We start from the raw sequence: 17355 nt of genomic DNA on the forward strand, positions 1-17355 counted from the left end.
TCTTTCAACTCCAAATTTAGGCGCTCTCCCAGTAACGGGCAGAAATGGCTTGATTTAAAATGTTTAATATATAATATCTGCACAATGTTTTTCTCTTTCACTGCCTTAGCAAATTACTCCATGACTTAGTGGCTTAAAACAACAAACACTCATTATCTCACAGTAAATATATATGTAAATAAATATATTGAGCTTAGTTTCCTTTATTAATCCACTCAGTGACTAGTTGAATAGTGCTTAATGTCACATACGGTTCTAGATTCTGGGGTTACAGCAGTAAATAAGACGGGACCACTGCCATGGAAAGGTTCCCTTTCAGAGACCGAGAGACACCAAACACAACAGTGATTTCAGAGAGCCGTAAAGTGGGGCAGAGTCGTAGGGAACAATGGAGGTAGAGAAGGTGCTCCAGGTAGGAAAGCAGGGCTCTCTGAGGGGCTAACAACCAGATCTGAATAAAATGAGATCAGCCACATTCTGACAATGTGACCTTCGCAACATCAGCTAACATTTCAGGACTCGGTTTCCTCATCCGTTAAATAAGGATACCTGTACCCATCTCTTGGGATTTCCCTGAGGATTATCTTGCCTGAGATAAGGAACTCAAGGCCTCCAGTACAAAGCTGAGCTGGCATTAAGAGGCACTTCATTGCTAAATAATTGAGTGTCTACTGATCTGTTGTTCGAGATATTAGGAATATGTTTAGAAAGATAGAATGACAAGGAGGAGAAAGTAGGTCTCCTATTTTCAGACCAGGCTGGACAAGCCCCTCAAAAGGAGTTATTCGTGATCTACTCTGTGCCAGCTGGGTCCTCTGAGAAGCAGACCCCAAGTGAGGTGTGGGAGCCGTTTGGGGTGGGGGGCGGTAGTGTCTGTGAAAGGAGAAGAGCAGCAGTGGGCAGGAAAAGGCTCTGGAGGAAACACCGCTGGTCAAAGGAGCCCTCCACTGAGTGGAAGTGGCCAGGCCTCACACCCCTGTTACCCTCAGTCATTAGCCAGGGCTGTGAAGGGTGCGGACTTGGCTCCAAAAGACAGCCGTGGCAAGTTTCTTCTTGCAGGGAGGTCTGGGTGGTGCACCTCCACACCTGCCACAGACTCCCAGCCTCGCATCAAAGACTTTTTGCTGTCAAAGGAACAGTGCTTCCTTGGGAGAGGAAAGTGAGATTTATTCTGACTCAGGGAAGGTTGCACAAAAGAAAGGCAATCCAAGGGCCAGAAAACCCTAAGCCTGATTTTATGATAGTCTGCACCTGTTAGGATGCCTGTAACCACCAGTTACAGAAAACTCAACTCAAAATGGCTTGAACAATAAAGAACATTTATAATACCATACGGTAAGTCTGGAGGAAAGAGGGTCCCAGGGTTGTTTAGTTTAGAATTAAATGATGTCATCGAGTCACCATCTTGGATGAAGCAGTTTTTAATTCTGAAATCCTCAATTGTCTCTGTTAGCACCATTCATGATTCCAAGATTGTTGCTATGGTTCTAGGCATCTCAGGTGGACAAGATAAGAAGAAGACAGAAGAAGCAGAAGCAGACAGGCCCTATCTTCCCATGTGTCTTTTTTAATCAGGAAATTCATCTCAGAATTACCCCCAGTGGACTTATCCTCATATCCCACTGGCTGGAATCTCATCTCCACTTGTACTCACATCACCAGTAACACCAATGTGATTGCCATGACTTGCAGACCTGGTGGGCCTGCAGACCTGAGATAATGAAGTTAAGAAAGTTCTTTTATTTTCATTTTTAATATGTGGCTTTATGCTGCTGCTGCTGCTAAGTCGCTTCAGTCGTGTCCAACTCTGTGGGACCCCATAGACAGCAGCCCACTAGGCTCCTCTGTCCCTGGGATTCTCCAGGCAAGAACACTGGAGTGGGTTGCCATTTCCATCTCCAATGCATGAAAGTGAAAAGTGAAAGGGAAGTCGCTCAGTCGTGACATCATATACATATACACATATATACATCAGTTATATTGAAATATAATCCTCATACTAATAGACAATCTTAGCTGAAAAAAAATTGATCATTAACTTTTTTAAAATTGAAATACACATAACATAAAATTTATCATCTTAACCATTTTCAAATATACAGTTCAAAGTCTTCAAGTGCATTTACATTAATATGATACCATCACCACCATCCATCTACAGAATTCTTTTCATTTTACAAAATAAAAGCTCTGCACCTATTTTTTTGAGAGGGACCAACATAGCTCCCCACTCTCCACAGCACCCACTTTGACGGACTCCACCACAGTCAAGGGCAGCTGCTGGCCCAGCCGAGGGCCCTTCTTTAGGCACTTACAGAGCCTTTCCTGATGGGCCTCCAGCCTCCTCGGCTGAACTCATCTCTGCATGGTGGGCTATGGGACACTCATGCTGCTGACACTGCAGGTCAACCCCACAGGATATTCACTCTGGGGCTGCCATGCCCACCTCCAAGCTGCTCATCCTGGTTTGCCCTCCCTCTGTACCTGTTCATCAATAACTACCCCCAACCCCTAGCAATCATCAGTCTACTGTGCGTCTTTGTGTATCTGACTACTCTAGATACCTCATAGAAGTGGAATCATATAATATTTATCCTTTTGTATCTGGTTTATTTCACTTAGCATGTCTTCAGTTTCATGCATCTTGTAGCATATATCAGAGTTTCTTTCCTTTTAAAGGCTGGATGATATTCCACTGTATTTATTTAACCATCATCAAAGGCCTGATGCAATGAGCTGGCTCATTAGAAAAGACCCTGATGCTGGTAAAGATTGAGGGCAGGAGGAGAAGGGAGTGACAGAAGATGAGATGATTGGATGGCATCACCAAGTCAATGGACATGAGTTTGAGCAAACTCCAGGAGATAGTGAAGGACAGGGAAGCTTAGCGTGTTGCAGTCCATGGAGTCACAGAGAGTCAGACATGACTTAGCAAATGAACAAGCATTCACTAAAGGACACAGGTTGATTCCACCTTTTAGCTATTGCAAATAATGCTGCTACAAACATGGGTATATAAATACCTCTTCAGGACCCTATTTTCAATTCTTTTGGGTATATACCCAAAAGTGGAAATGCTGGATCAAATGCTGTCTCTTTTTTAAGGAGCCACCACACTATTTTCCATAGTAGCTGCATCATTTAAAAAAAAATAGTTTTATTGGCTAAACTATTTCAAGTTACAGATATTTTGTGTGTGTGTGCCGAGTCTTACTTGTGGCACATAGGACCTTTAGTTGCAGCATACGTGGTATAGTTCCCTGACCAAGGGTCAAACCTGGACCCCCTGCAATAGGAACTCGGAGTTTTAATGACTGGACCACCAGGGAAGTCCCAGGGGCTGTACCATTTTAAATTCTCGCTAACAGTGTACAAGCATTCCAGCTGCTCCACATACACACCAATACTTGTTATTTTCTGGGTTATATCCATCTTAATGGGTTTGAGATAAGATTCCGATCATGGCTTTGATTTGCTTTTCACTAATAACTAGTGATGTTGAATATCTTTCATGTGCCTGCTAGCCATTTGTTTACCTTCTTTAGAGAAAGTTAAACCCTTTTGCCCAGTTTTCAACTGGGTTGTTTGTTTTCCTGTTGTTGACTTGTAGAAGTTATATTTTTTGGATATTAATGCCTTGTCAGATTTATGATATGCAAATATTTACCAATATGTGATTTTTTTTTAAAGGTTAAAAGCTCATACCATGAAACCTACTGCTTAGATTCAAATCCCAGTTGTGCCACTTACAGATCTACGGGTAGAGGGAGGGTGAACAATCAAAAACTCTGGGGTCTGCGAACAAGGAGAAAGGGCAATGACAGTTAAGTAGGCAAACAGCAGAGTCCTTTACACAGAACTAGATATCAAAGGCAGATAGGTATAGATGTGGCTTATGTCATTTTTCAAACTGAGAAGCATAAATGTCAAGCCATAATAGAAGATAATGTTTCACTGAGTCTCACTATGCCAGGTCCTTTATATGCATAATCTCATTTCATTTATTCATTCAACAAGTATTTAATGAAAGCCTAATATGAACCAGTGGCTGATGAGCTAAAAACAAAATAAAGTAAGAAATCAGACATTGTGCCTGCCCTCAATGAGTTTAGACTTTGGTCAAAGAAAAAACTACAACAATTGCTAAGTGTAATAAAGGTTAGCTCCATGGTCCTATGGAAACAGACTTGGTCAAGCAGATCAGAGAAGAAGTAGGCACAATTATTATCCCCCCAGGAATGGAAGCTCTGTGAGTGCAGGGTCCTTGTCTGTCTTATTCACCAATACATCTCTGTTGCCTAGGACAATGCCTGACACAAAATAGCTCTCGATAAACATTTGTTGAATGAAGGAATGTACCTTCATTTTCCAGATGATGAACTCAAATCTCAGAAAGGGCAAGTAATTTAACCAAGGTCACAGTCCTAGATGATGCCAGGCAGTTAGCGCTGCTGCTTGAGCTTCTAACCTTTTAAAAAGTCACATATTTTTAAAAAGTAGAAAACAAAAACCCTGATTTGAAAATAAATTATTTGAAATAGCAGCATTATTTACATTAGCCAAGACGTGGAAATAACCTAAGTGCCTATCATCAGATAAAGAGAGATGTGATATATATTAAAATGGACTATTACCTGGTAATAAAAATTTTAATTTTGCTGTTTGCAATGATATGGATGGACCTGGAGGGTATTAGGGTATTATGCTTAGTGAAATAAGTTAGACAAATGCTATATGTTATCACTTAAATGTGGACTCTAAAAAATAAGATGAATGAATATAACAAAATAGAAAAAGACTTACAGCTATAGAGATCAAACTAACGTTTACCAGTGGAGTGAGGGAAGTAGGGAAGAACAAGATAGGAGTAGGGGATTAAGAGGTACCAACTACTATGTATAAAATAAATTAGCTACAAGGATATATTGTATGGCACAAGGAATATAGCCAATATTTTATGATAACTTAAAATGGAGTATAATCTACAAAAATACTGAGTCACTATATTGAACACCTGAAACTACAGTAATATAATATTGTAAATCAACTATACTTCAATTTTTTTTCAAGTAAAAGGATTTCCTTAATTTCATCATCCCAGGCCTATGGAAATGAGTATTCTCTTCTTTGGCCTGCTGAAGCATTTATTTCAACTTTGTACTGTAGCGAATTTCACACATAACTATCCAGGTACCATCTTCCCAGCTCCAAGCCTCCTTCTCCCAGAAAAATAGTAAACTGTGAACTGTTTAAGAAACAATATCTGAACATATTGCACAGTGAGGTGCTCAAGAATGCAGGCTCAGAGCTCAAACAGACCTGATAAGGAAGTCTGGTTCTGCCACTTACTAATTATACGATCTTAGGTTCTTTACTTAACCTTTGTAAGTTTCTGTTTATCTGTACAATGGGGATAATAACACAACGCTCGCCTCACAAAGCTGTTGGAAGGATTGAGACAACTGCTACAAAGTACTTCAGGATAGGAATTGGCACGAAGTAAGAACGCAATAAAAGTTTGCAGATATTCTAAACTGGAAAAATACCAACATCAACACCCATCCCACCCCCAACTGGAATTATCTGGTGTTTTTTCTAGGGCAGGGATGGGCTGGCTTCTGACACTTTAACTTTCCATCATTCAAAATGCCCTACTGGCAGCATTGCCCTGAGTCACAGTCTCTTTTGGAAGGAAAGGATTGACCAGCAAGTGGGTGTTCCGAGAGGGTTCCAGAATCACCAAGTTACTTTTCCCTCCCCAATTCTGAGGGTGGCGCGCTGCTTCTGCTCAGGCCTTGCCAATCCTCCACCTCTTCCTTTCTTTTCTTCCCATCCCTCCCTCCCACTTCAAACCCTGGGGAAGAAGATGAAGAAAAGCACGCCAACCAAGAAGCCTTTTCACTTCATTGTGTTTTCCAGCCAGACCTGAACAGACATCGATCAATTCAGCCTGCTCTCACCCGCCCTCCTCTCTTCTCTCTTGTCCTCTTTGTGTTTTGGGGGTTTTTTCCCCTCTCTCAGACTATGTCTTCAGGCTTAGGAAAGAGCAGTTATCCTCAGTAGCATGAGGATACAAGACGCTTCAGTTGCCAGTAGCAAGCACAACACGATTGCGGCGCTTAAAAGGCCAAGAAGCAATGGAGCCCGTTTGGATCCTCGGAGACACTCCTCAGCTCAACCACTTCTGTCCTGACTCAAGCTCAGCTGCAGTGAGTCACACAGAAACCTCAATCCCCCACTTCCTCTGGCCAAGTACCTTCTGAAGCCCACCTCCATCTCCAGACAAGGGGTTTTCATCCCAAGTTTGAGGAAATCAGGCCAGTTGGACCTGGAATCAATGAAGAAGAAGGAATACGCCTTTTCCATTTCAAAGCAGCCTAGTGGGACTTTTTTTTTTTTCCCCAACAGGGTGACTCCAAACTGGCAGGACTTTCAAAGCTACAAATTTCCATGTTCCCAGCCCTTGCTAAAGGAAAATTTCCTGGTTAACTTGGCATGTGTGGAGGTTTGGGGTGTGCAAGTGAGAAACATTTAACAAATAGTTACCCTGAGCTATGAATCAAGTTAGTCTAAACAGGATTCTCCCCCATCCCCATGCTGTGCTAGTTACCCTCCTTAATTCCTACCCCAGACATATGTTCAAAAATAACTATTTATCAACTACCCAGTAAGTACCAGGAACTGAACTAAGTGTTTTATTTACTTATATTGACTTATTTTATCTTCACAACTATGCAAGATAGGAATTTTATTTATTGTTTCCTCTGTGAAGAACAGTTTAAGTAATTTCCCCAAACTCATTGGAGTTAATACATGGCAGAACTAGAGTTCAAATCTCATCCCCAACACAATACCATGGATAAATCTCAAAATCATCAGTGCAGAGTAAAAGACCCAGGCCAAAAGAAAAGTATTTACTGTGTGATTCCATGCGTATAAAATTATAGAAAATACAAACTAATCTATAGAGTTAGAAAGCACATTAGCAGTTGTCTGGGGATGGGGTGGAGGGAAGGACGAATTACAAAGGGGCATAAACTAACTTTGGGAGTGATGGAAATCTTTGTGATCTTGATTGTGGTGATATTTTCACAGGTGTACACATATATCAAAACTGACCAAACTGTACACTCTAAATATGTGCAGGTTAGTGTACTTCAATGAAATTGAAGAAAAAATATCGCCAAAAATCTCATTTCTTAAGTCATTTCCACAAATGTACTTACTCTTTGATAGAGTTGATATTATAGGGCCTAGGCTGATTCTCTTCATACTGTTCAATGAAAAAGTTGGCTTAAAACTCAACATTCAGAAAACTAAGATGATGGCATCTGGTCCCATCACTTCATGGCAAATAAATGGGGAAACAACGGAGACAGTGACAGACTTTATTTTCTTGGGCTCCAAAATCACTGCAGATGATGACCACAGCCATGAAATTAAAAGATGCTTACTCCTTGGAAGAAAAATTATGACCAGCCTAGACAACATATTAAAAAGCAGAGGCACTACTTTGCCAACAAAGGTCTGTCTAGTCAAAGGTATGGTTTTTCCAGTAGTGATGTATGGATGTGAGAGTTGGACTATAAAGAAAGCTAAGCACCAAAGAATTGATGCTTTTGAACTGTGGTGTTGGAGAAGACTCTTGAGAGTCCTTTGGACTGCAAGGAGATCCAACCAGTCCATCCTAAAGGAGATCAGTGCTGGGTGTTCATTGGAAGGACTGATGCTGAAGCTGAAGCTCCAATGCTTTGGCCACATGATGCAAAGAACTGACTCATTTGAAAAGACCCTGATGCTGGGGAAGATTGAAGGTGGGAGGAAAAGGGGACGACAGAGGATGAGATGTTGTATGGCATCACCTACTCGATGGACATGAGTTTGAGTAAGCTCCGGGAGATGGTGATGGACGGGAGGCCTGGTATGCTGCAGTCCGTGTAAAGAGTCGGACATGACTGAGTGACTGGACTGAACTGAGCCTGACTCTGGTTCAGATTTTTATGCTGTCATCTCTGGGTCCTGTTGGGGTAAGAGGACCTAGCTATTACTGGCTCTTCTCACAAGAAATGCCAGTTGTCAGGATTGTGATTCTAGAAACCTTTTGCTCCACTCACAATTAGACCTAAGATAATGTCAGTGTGATGCTAGTGATGGTCTAAAGCTCAGTTCTCAAACTTTTTGATCTCAGGACCCTTTTCATTCTTGAGAAGTATTGAGGACCCCAAAGAGCTTTTGTTTATGTGGGTTATAGCTATCAATATTTACCATATTAGAAATTGAAACTGAGAAGTTCTATAGATAGTTAACTCATGTTTTAAATAAATAAACTCATTGCTGCTGCTGCTGCTGCTAAGTCACTTCAGTCGTGTCTGACTCTGTGCGACCCCATAGACGGCAGCCCACCAGGCTCCCCGTCCCTGGGATTCTCCAGGCAAGAACACTGGAGTGGGTTGCCATTTCCTTCTCCAATGCGTGAAAGTGAAAAGTGAAAAGTGAAAGTGAAGTCGCTCAGTCGTATCCAACTCTTAGTGACCCCATGGACTGCAGCCTACCAGGCTCCTCCGTCCATGGGATTTTCCAGGCAAGAGTACTGGAGTGGGGTGCCATCGCCTTCTCCGAAATAAACTCATTACATATAAATATTTTCCAAAAAATCAGTGAAAGGAGTAGAATTGCTTTGCATTTTTGTAAATCTAATTTCTGGCTTCATAGAAGATATAATTCTCATATTTGCTTTTATATTTCATCTGTTGCAATATCACATAATTCTGGAAAATTCCACCATATACTGGTGAGAGAATAAGAGTGAAAAAAGCAAATAACAGTATTATTATGAAAATAATTTTGACCTTGCAGACCCCTGAAAGGATCTGGAGGACCCATGGGGTCCCAGAGCATACTTTGAGAACTGCTGCTCTACAATGTTCAGAACCATGAAGTATTTATTCCAGTTCTTATGCTTCCACCTTCATTATTTTCCCTCTCCTATCCAAGACCATGTGAAATCCTGAGAGAGGAAGAATCTGGGGTGCGGAGAGGCATCAAACGGAAGGTTGCATGAGTAGATCTCCTTCAAAGTTCTTTCCAGTCTGTGAGTCTGAGGCATGGGCTGTTTTACTTTTAAACAAAATCAAGAAAGCCAAAAGCTCAGCAGGGACTAGATGCACAGGATGCGGGGACTAAAGCACAACCATGAAAACATCACAGAGATTCCTTATGACCCCCTCGCAGAAAGAGAAACAGCAGCCAGCCTTCTCTCTGATTTACCCCATAGAAGGTGTCAGAGGAAGAACCTGGGGTCCTGAAGAAATTTCAGGCAGATCTCAGCCCTTACCTGTTCCCTAAACAAGGGCCCGCTTGGGCTGAACCAGCTTTAGTTCAAACCCTCAATCCAGATAAAAACTCTGCCCTCTAATCCCGGGTCGCAAACAGGCCACAAGCTCAGGAGTCAAGCAACGGGAGGGTGAATATTATTTCTCCTCCTTACTGGCCATGGAATCTTGAGTACAACTTTGAGCTTGGGTTCAACTTTTCTGAACCTCAGCTTCTTCATCTGTAAAACTGGAATATTTATCATCTCTCTCTGAAGGTATTACTGTGTAGATTCAAGGAGATAATAATATATGGAAGAATGCCAGCAGAGTGCCTGGCACAGGACACAGGCTCACTCTTAGTGAATGTTTACCCTTTTTACAGAAAAGACAAGGGAAAGATGGAAATAGTCCAGCCCCAGATAAGCCTAGGTTTGAACCCTAACACTTACTTTGGGCAAATCATTTCACCCACCTTGTAGAGTTATTGTGGGGGCTCACTGAAAGTCTCTATAGGGGCTTCCCAGGTGGCCCAGTGGTTAACAATCCACCTGCCAATGCGGGGGAGGTGGGTTCCATCTCTGGTTGGGGATCTAAGATCCCGCTTGCTGTGGGGCCACTAAGCCCACATCTAGAAAGCCCACACCCTCGGGAACCTGCACCCTCAACCACACTGCAACAAGAGAGAAGACTGCACCACAACAAAGAGCCCCTCACACCGCAACGAAGACCAAGAGCAGCCAAAATAAAATGGCGTTACAAAATAGTGTCTAAAGAAGGCCTGACTTCTAGCCCAAGCCCTACAGATAGTTGTGGTTATTATTGAATACTTGCAGCTGTGGCTGCAGAATTATTAATTTCCAGAAGGAACACTGCATCCTCAGGGTCAGCCCCTTTGTGGTCCAGCCCTTAGTATCCCTAAAAAAAGGGGGGGGGATGACTGGCTCTCAGGCCTGATAGGACTTTTCCCAAAGAGTTAACCCAGGCTTCACTGGTTTCCTGTCTCCTAAAGGTCCACCAAGGCTTCCTAGGTGATGCTAGCAGTAAAGAACCCCCCTGCCAATGCAGGAGACATAAGAGACACGAGTTTGATCCCTAGGTCAGGAAGATCCCTGGAGGAGGCCATGGCAACCCACTCCAGTATCCTTGCTGGGAGAATCCCATGGACAGATGAGCCTGCTTGGCTAGAGTCCATAGGGTTGCAAAGAGTCGAGCACAACTGAGTGACTTAGCACACACGCAAAGATCCACCAATGGAGAATGCTGTATAGAGGCCATGAAATGACAGGAGAGCTAGTCTCCCAAGTCAGAGGGAACACAGACCTTGCATGTAAAGAACACCCAGTAGAGAGGAGAGGCTGTACAGGAGCTCTGGAGTCAAACTCAGATTCAAGTCCTGGCTCTACCACGTATTTACCAACAGCATGGTTTAGGGCAGATGACTCAACCTTTGTAAGGCCAGTGTCTCTCAGTTGTTACTGGAAATAATGATAATACCAGAGCTAAACATAAAGAGCATTTAGAATAGTGCACATAGAAAACGTTGATTCACCTGTTATCACTACTTCTATTGTCATTAGAGCAGCATCCCAGTATTTTATAAACAACACAATGTGCAGCTCACATTCTCACCTAGACCATATGGTCAGAGAGGGGCAACACAATTTTGGAAGAAATTGCCTGTTTTCACTTTTATGTACTTTCAAAACTTTCTTTAGTAGGTACTCACAACTAGGATAACATGGAGAACTTAACAAAGAGGAGGAGGAAGAAGAGAAATTTTAAAACTCAAGCTGAGCCCAGCCCCATCAGAAAGAACTAGTCCTGAGGCTGCAAGGACTAGACGCGACTGTGACATTTGCCCACTAGGCATAGTGTGTATGTTCGTGCTAAGCTGCTTCCGTCGTGTCTGACTCTTTTCGACCCTATGCCCCAGGCTCCTCTGCCCTATTCCCGACCCAGAGGTCAAACCCATGTCTCTTTACATCTCCAGCATTGGCAGGCGGGTTCCTTACCACTAGCGCCACCTGGGAAGCTCCACTAGGCTCAGTGGAACCACGGAAGCCCCATCTGAAAGAATCAGCCCATCAGAAGGCACTCAGGTGAGCTGGGTCTTTCTGCCACTGAGACCACCCCAGGCCCTGAGGATTTGCATGACTTAAAGTCACACAGAAGCCCCAGTACCTGCACAGTAAGGCTCTTCCCTGAGGAGAAGCCTGGAAAAGATTTGGAAAGGGGGCGGGGGGCAGGTGGGGAGAGTAGCAGCAGAGCTGTAGAAAGGATGGAGGGACAGCAAAGGTGGGGAGACAGCATCAGGTGGCCTCCGGAATGAGAGCGATGGCCTGTGAGGTATGGGTGGGGCAAGATGAGAAGGTATGAAGGAAAGATTACAGAGGGGATTGGCGGTTCTGTGGAACCTGTGGGGAAGGGGCTCCTCCTCTCTTCTCCAGGGTGGGCTTGAAAAGGATAAGGAATGGTGACTGAGAGCTCACTCGGTGCTACTTTACATACCTTTAATCCTAAGAGGGAGGTTGAGTAATTTGCTCAAAATTCCACAGTTATTAATTGATACAGCCAACTTTCAACCTCAGATCTGACTCCTAGATGCCTGGCTGTCTTCCGAGCCTAAGGGCCTTCCCAGCTCCACACCTGTACAAGGGGTGCACTGAGAGAGGAGAGAAGGGGAGAAAGACGGCAGTGCGAGGAGATGAGGGAAGAAGGGAGCAACCAAGATACGGAAAAAGAAGAGAACAGGAAGGGGATAGGAAAGAGAAGAGACTAAAAAAGGATGGGGAGTGAGGAGGAAAGGGGCAAGGTAAGGGGGAATGATAGGAAAGGAAGAACCAGGAGAGGAAAAAAGATGGAGCCATAGTGGAACAGAAGGTTGAGCCAGAGGAAGGGGGAGAGGGATTGGGGCAGGGTCTTAGAGGAGTCAGAATCACCTGGAGTATAAGCCTAGGAGCTGAAGGAAAAGGGCTGGAGTTTAGTAGGTGTTTGTGGTTTTTTTCTTTTTTTTTTCCTTGCTGTGAAAGTATGGAGTGTGGGGATCATTGCCTATGGAGCTGTCAACAGACTAGTCAGCTCAGCCAAGTGTCTGTTGGAGGGAAACTGGAACTGAGATCAGACTCCTCATGGCCTCTATTGTGGGTGTCTCAGATCCTACATTTGATCTTAAAATTGTAAACTCGGAAAAGCAGATTTTTCTTTTTCTTTTTGGTTTTTGCTGGGGCCCTGGGCTTCAGTCTCTAAAGGGAAAGTTATTGGAGGAGGAAGGCATTCCAGAAAGGAAAGAGCAATAGAATATAAGTAACAAAAGGGAATGAAAGAGGGCTTCCCTGGTGGTCCAGTGGTTAAGCATCTGCCTGCCAATGCACAGGGCACAGGTTCGATCCCTGACCCAGGAAGATCCCACATGCCTTGGAGCAACTAAGCCATGAGCCACAGCTACTGAAGCCCAACAGCCTAGAGCTTGTGCTCCACAGCAAGAGAAACCACCGTGATGAGAAGCCTGCCCACCACAATGAAGAGCAGCCCCAACTCATTGCAACTAGAGAAAGCCTGGGCGCAGCAACGAAGACCCAGCACAGCCAAAAAATAAATTTAAAAAAGGAATGAAAGAACTGTTGCATGCTACAACATGGATGAATCTTGCAAAATTATGCAAAGTGAAAGAAGCTAGGGACAAAAGACCATACACTGTATGATTCCATGTCTATGAAATGTCAAGCATAGGCAAATTCCTAGAGACAAAAAATATATTGGTGGTTGCCTCCAGCTGGGGGAGGCTGGGAGGAATGAAGGTGATTGTTAAAGGGTATGGAATTTCTTTTTGGGGTGATGAAAATGTTCTATAATTGATTGTGGTGATGGTGCACGACTCCATTTAATTTTAACATATTAAAAACCATTGAATTGTACACTTTCAGTGGATGGATTGTATGGAATGTGAATTATATCGGAATAAAGCTGTTCCCATAAAGAAAAAGAAAGGAAAGAAGAAAAAGGAGAGAGCAAGGAAGTAGAGGTGGAAGTATTTTGTATCTGATGTAGGGGGCATAGTATGGGTCAGTCTGGCTGGCATTTAAGGAAGCAGTTAGGAATAAAGCTGAGGCCCAATAACAAAGGACCTAGAACTTCATGTCAAAGAGTTTACACTTGGTCTTAGAGCCCTGAGCTGTCCACTAGAGTTGCCACTAGCCATATGAGGCTTAAAATGTGGCTGCTGCAAACTGAGATATGCTGTAGTATAAAATGCACACCAGATTTTGAAGACTTAGTATGAACAAAAGAATGTAAAACTGCTTTAATAATTGTAAATTGATTACACATTGAAATAATATTTTTGATGTATTGGGTTAAATAAAATACTTTATTAACCTTATTTTACTTTTTAACATGGCTACTAGAAAATTTCAAATTACATATGTGGCTCACATTACAACAGAGAGCACTGTTACAAGTAGTGGGAAGCCATTGAGGGTTTGAGTCAGAACAAGGGTTGGCAAATGTTTTCTGTAAGAGGCCAGATGGTAAGTATTTTAGTTCTTGAGGGCCATACAGTCTCTGTCACAACTACTCAATGCTACCATTGAAGTGTAAAAGCAGATATAGACAATGTGTAAACAAATAAGCCTGATTGGATCCCAACATAACTTATGGATGCTCAAATTTATATTTCATGTAACTTTCATATGTCATGAAATATTATTCTTTTGATTTTTTTTTCATTTAAAAATGAAAAAGCCATTCTTAGCTTATGGGCCATACAGAAACAGGCAGTGAGAGGCATGTGGCCCATAAGCCATCGTTTACCCACTTCTGAGTTAGAGAGTTAAGCTGAAGTCTCTGAAAATCTCTTGCAAGCACCATCACCATCGGTGCTCTCCCCACATACGAGCGCACGGTGCCTGGAAAATTCCTTCTCCTTTGCAAGCAGCATGGATTCACATAACATTTGATCTGGAAGGGACAGCAGGGATCATGTACTCCTACTTTCTCGTATTACTTTTGAGGAAACTGAGTCTCTAAGAGGTAAACTCATGTAAATAAGGTCACACTGCAGTGAAGAGGTTCCGAATAATGGGAGCCACTACAAGACTCTTAGGCCACAGCTGGCAAAAAAGGACGGGTCTAAGGCCAGCCTGAGTACCAAAACCCTGTGCAAGGACTCTGCATTCTAGTTCATCCATCTACACATGCATCAGCTCCTTCACTCATCACTCATTTCTTAAGATAGTCTGGGCATCAGGACTTATGTGAGGCTCTGGGCAACCAGGCCCAAATTAATTTGGTCTTTGACCTTGAGGAACTCATAGCATGAAAAAAAAAAAAAATATATATATACACACACACACATTATATATATGTATATGTGTATGTATATATATATATATATATATATATATATATATATAAAGATACCCTGAAAGGGAAAGGGTCACACCTTCTGAGGAGATGTGACCCAATCAATGATCCAAAGACCACACAAGACTAAGGAGAAGGTAGGAAAACTGTTCCAAGAAAAAGGAACAGCATGTGCAAAGGCCTGGAGCCAACCTTGTGCAAAATACTTAGGGAACTGTAAGTAGATCACGGGTGTGAAGCATTAAATAGGCGATGAAAGTGGGAGAGGTGAGCCCAGAGGTCAGTAGGACCCAGAACATGCAGATCCTTTGTTTGAAGTTGAGAAACTTGGTCTTGATCACATTAGGTGGTGAGGAAACACAGAGAGGTTTTACACAATGAAGTAACAGTCAGACTGAGGTTTAGAAAAATCACACTGGCCGTTTGCCAGGCAGAGAGGAGAGAAAAAGATTCCATGTGGAGGGAACAGCCTGTGCAGGGCCTGGAAGAATGCAAGGACCAGTAACACGAGGGATCTGGTATGACTCAAACATGTAGTGCACGACAAGGAGTGAGAAAAGATAAGCCTATGAAAGAAATTGTACAGATGCTGGAAGAGATCAGATTCAGGCTGGGGAGCTTGGATCTGACTCTTCAGGTACCAGACAGAGGTAAGTCTATCAGGGGAATAAGTGGGAAGGTAGATAGTATGGACTTAAGGTCAAGTCTTCCTAGCTCTGCCATTTATTAGTTAAGCCTCAGAGGTACAGCAGAGTTAATAAAGTGATGAGGATTAAACAAAACAATGTATTAAAAGTACGTATCACTTTTTAGGAGCCTAACACAAAATAAGCACTCAGAATATTAATTCTAACACCTGTATATGACAGGTCACATCAAAGGGCTCTCAGTGCCATGTGAAGGAAGAACCTCTGGAGTGGGATATGCCGGAGCTCCTATTTTTTAACTCTAAATTTCCATTTTTTTAAATGTGAAAAAATCACTGTGGGACCACAGCTAGCCACATTTTAGTGGAATTCTCTTTAAGAAGCGCAGAGGAACTCATACACCTGCCTCTGGCACTATGTACAGATTTCTCTGAGCACAGAAAACCAGCAGCTCACTTTGAGACTGCTGGGCAGTTTCTCCAGGACCTGGTGACAAACTGTGAGTTTATACAGTCCTTCCAACCCCAAGTTTCTGTGAATTTCACATTCATTTTAATATGCCTGGGTGTACAGAATAGTTTACATATCAAACATAAGAAAGGGAAAAATATTTTACATATATATTTATGTGCTGTGCTAAATCGCTTCAGTTGTGTCCGACTCTTTGCGACACTATGGAGTATAGCCTGCCAGGCTCCTGTGTCTGTGGGATTCTCCAGGCAAGAGTACTGAAGGGGTTAGCATGCCCTCTTCCAGGGAATCTTCCTAACGCTGGGACTGAACCCCATGTCTCTTACATCTAACCTGCATTGGCAGGTCAGTTCCACTATATTTATAAATGCATAGAAAAACTCTTCAGAGCCCAGTAACTGCTCTTCTCCAGGACAGGTGATGGTGTGAGTAGAGACAGAGGTTGGGGGGAGACTTACTTCCTACTCTTTTGTACCTTTTGAAGAACCATAGATATGTATTAGCTACTTAAACAAATGAACTAAATTTTTAAAATATAAAAGCATTCCTGCTTTTCTATAAAGAGAGGTATACCAGGGGCACTGCTGGTTTAACCTCCAGTTTTACTTTCCAGCGTCTTGTTTAGTCCAAAGAGAGCAGTGAATCAGAAGGTGGCAGCCTTGGTTTCTATCCCCCACTGCAGGGCTTTGAACCTTTCTGTGACCCAAGCCTCCCAGCTGGGGAACAGGGAGAGTGGCACCCGCCACATTCCCCACAGGGCAAGCATTGAGAGCTGGCTATCTACTGGTAAAGGATTTCAGGATCTGGGAATGAAAGAGAATAGATTAACACAAAATGGTCTTTGCTTTTTAACCCCACAAAGTTCTAAGGAAATCTAATATAAAGGCTTCAGATCCATTTACAGTTGCTGCACTAAAGATGAATGTTAATTAGTGACACTGACAATTGTCATTTTCTTTGTAAACCCACTTGATGACTGGGAGTTGCAGGAATCGTGCTATATGAGCCTTCTCGATTTGAACAACAAAGTCTCAATGTGACCTACCTGAAACAGACAGGAAACCTGCCCACCTCAATTACAGGTCTCAGCTGAGAAGCAGGGTTTGGTGTCCACACAGTCTACCTGGATAGAGTTTGCCTAACTAGGTCGGGTGACTGTGGCTTATCTTTCGTTGAGGTTCTCCCTTCCTCCCCTCTCTAGTGCCCTCATCCAGGGTGGGATGCACAGAAGGTGTTTAACAAAGAATGGCTGAACTAAGGGCTGGCTGGCTGGCTGGCTGACTTGAGAGTACCTTCTCTTTATAGACAGGGAAACGGAGGCACACAGAAACTCACTGCCTTGCATGAGTTCCATTATATAATGAATCACTGGTTAAGGCAAGAGTCCCGGTTCATCTCTTCTACTCTCTAAACAGAGAATGCTTGAGAAATTCCTGTATTTCCATCTTCAAAGTCAAGAAAATAAGAAAACCAGCTGTAAAACAAGACCCGAATCTAGACAATCTGAGTAAATGACTAAGCCCCCATACTTCCCCAGATCTCAGTTTCCCCATCTATAAAAT

General features: G+C 42.9%; 2 long non-coding RNA genes across 6 annotated transcripts in view; one reads left to right on the forward strand and one right to left on the reverse strand.

Annotated features, from left to right (window-relative positions):
* Positions 1 to 13572, forward strand: part of LOC129637026 (uncharacterized) — a 39819-nt gene extending 26247 nt beyond the window's left edge. Inside the window, exons 5-6 of the long non-coding RNA XR_008707295.1 lie at positions 11305 to 11413; positions 12688 to 13572. This is a non-coding gene — a long non-coding RNA (uncharacterized LOC129637026). The remainder of the gene's footprint in view (positions 1 to 11304; positions 11414 to 12687) is intronic.
* LOC129637025 (uncharacterized) overlaps positions 1 to 17355 on the reverse strand; it is a 40452-nt gene that overhangs the window by 10743 nt on the left and 12354 nt on the right. The window contains exon 1 of one of the 5 annotated variants that reach the window (XR_008707292.1): positions 11823 to 11931. The exons of the other annotated variants lie outside the window; for them this stretch is intronic. This is a non-coding gene — a long non-coding RNA (uncharacterized LOC129637025). Of the gene's footprint in view, positions 1 to 11822; positions 11932 to 17355 lie in introns of those variants that run through there. 5 annotated transcript variants of the gene reach the window in all.

Source organism: Bubalus kerabau, chromosome 22 (genome assembly GCF_029407905.1).
Source record: "Bubalus kerabau isolate K-KA32 ecotype Philippines breed swamp buffalo chromosome 22, PCC_UOA_SB_1v2, whole genome shotgun sequence".
Lineage (NCBI taxonomy): Eukaryota > Metazoa > Chordata > Mammalia > Artiodactyla > Bovidae > Bubalus > Bubalus kerabau.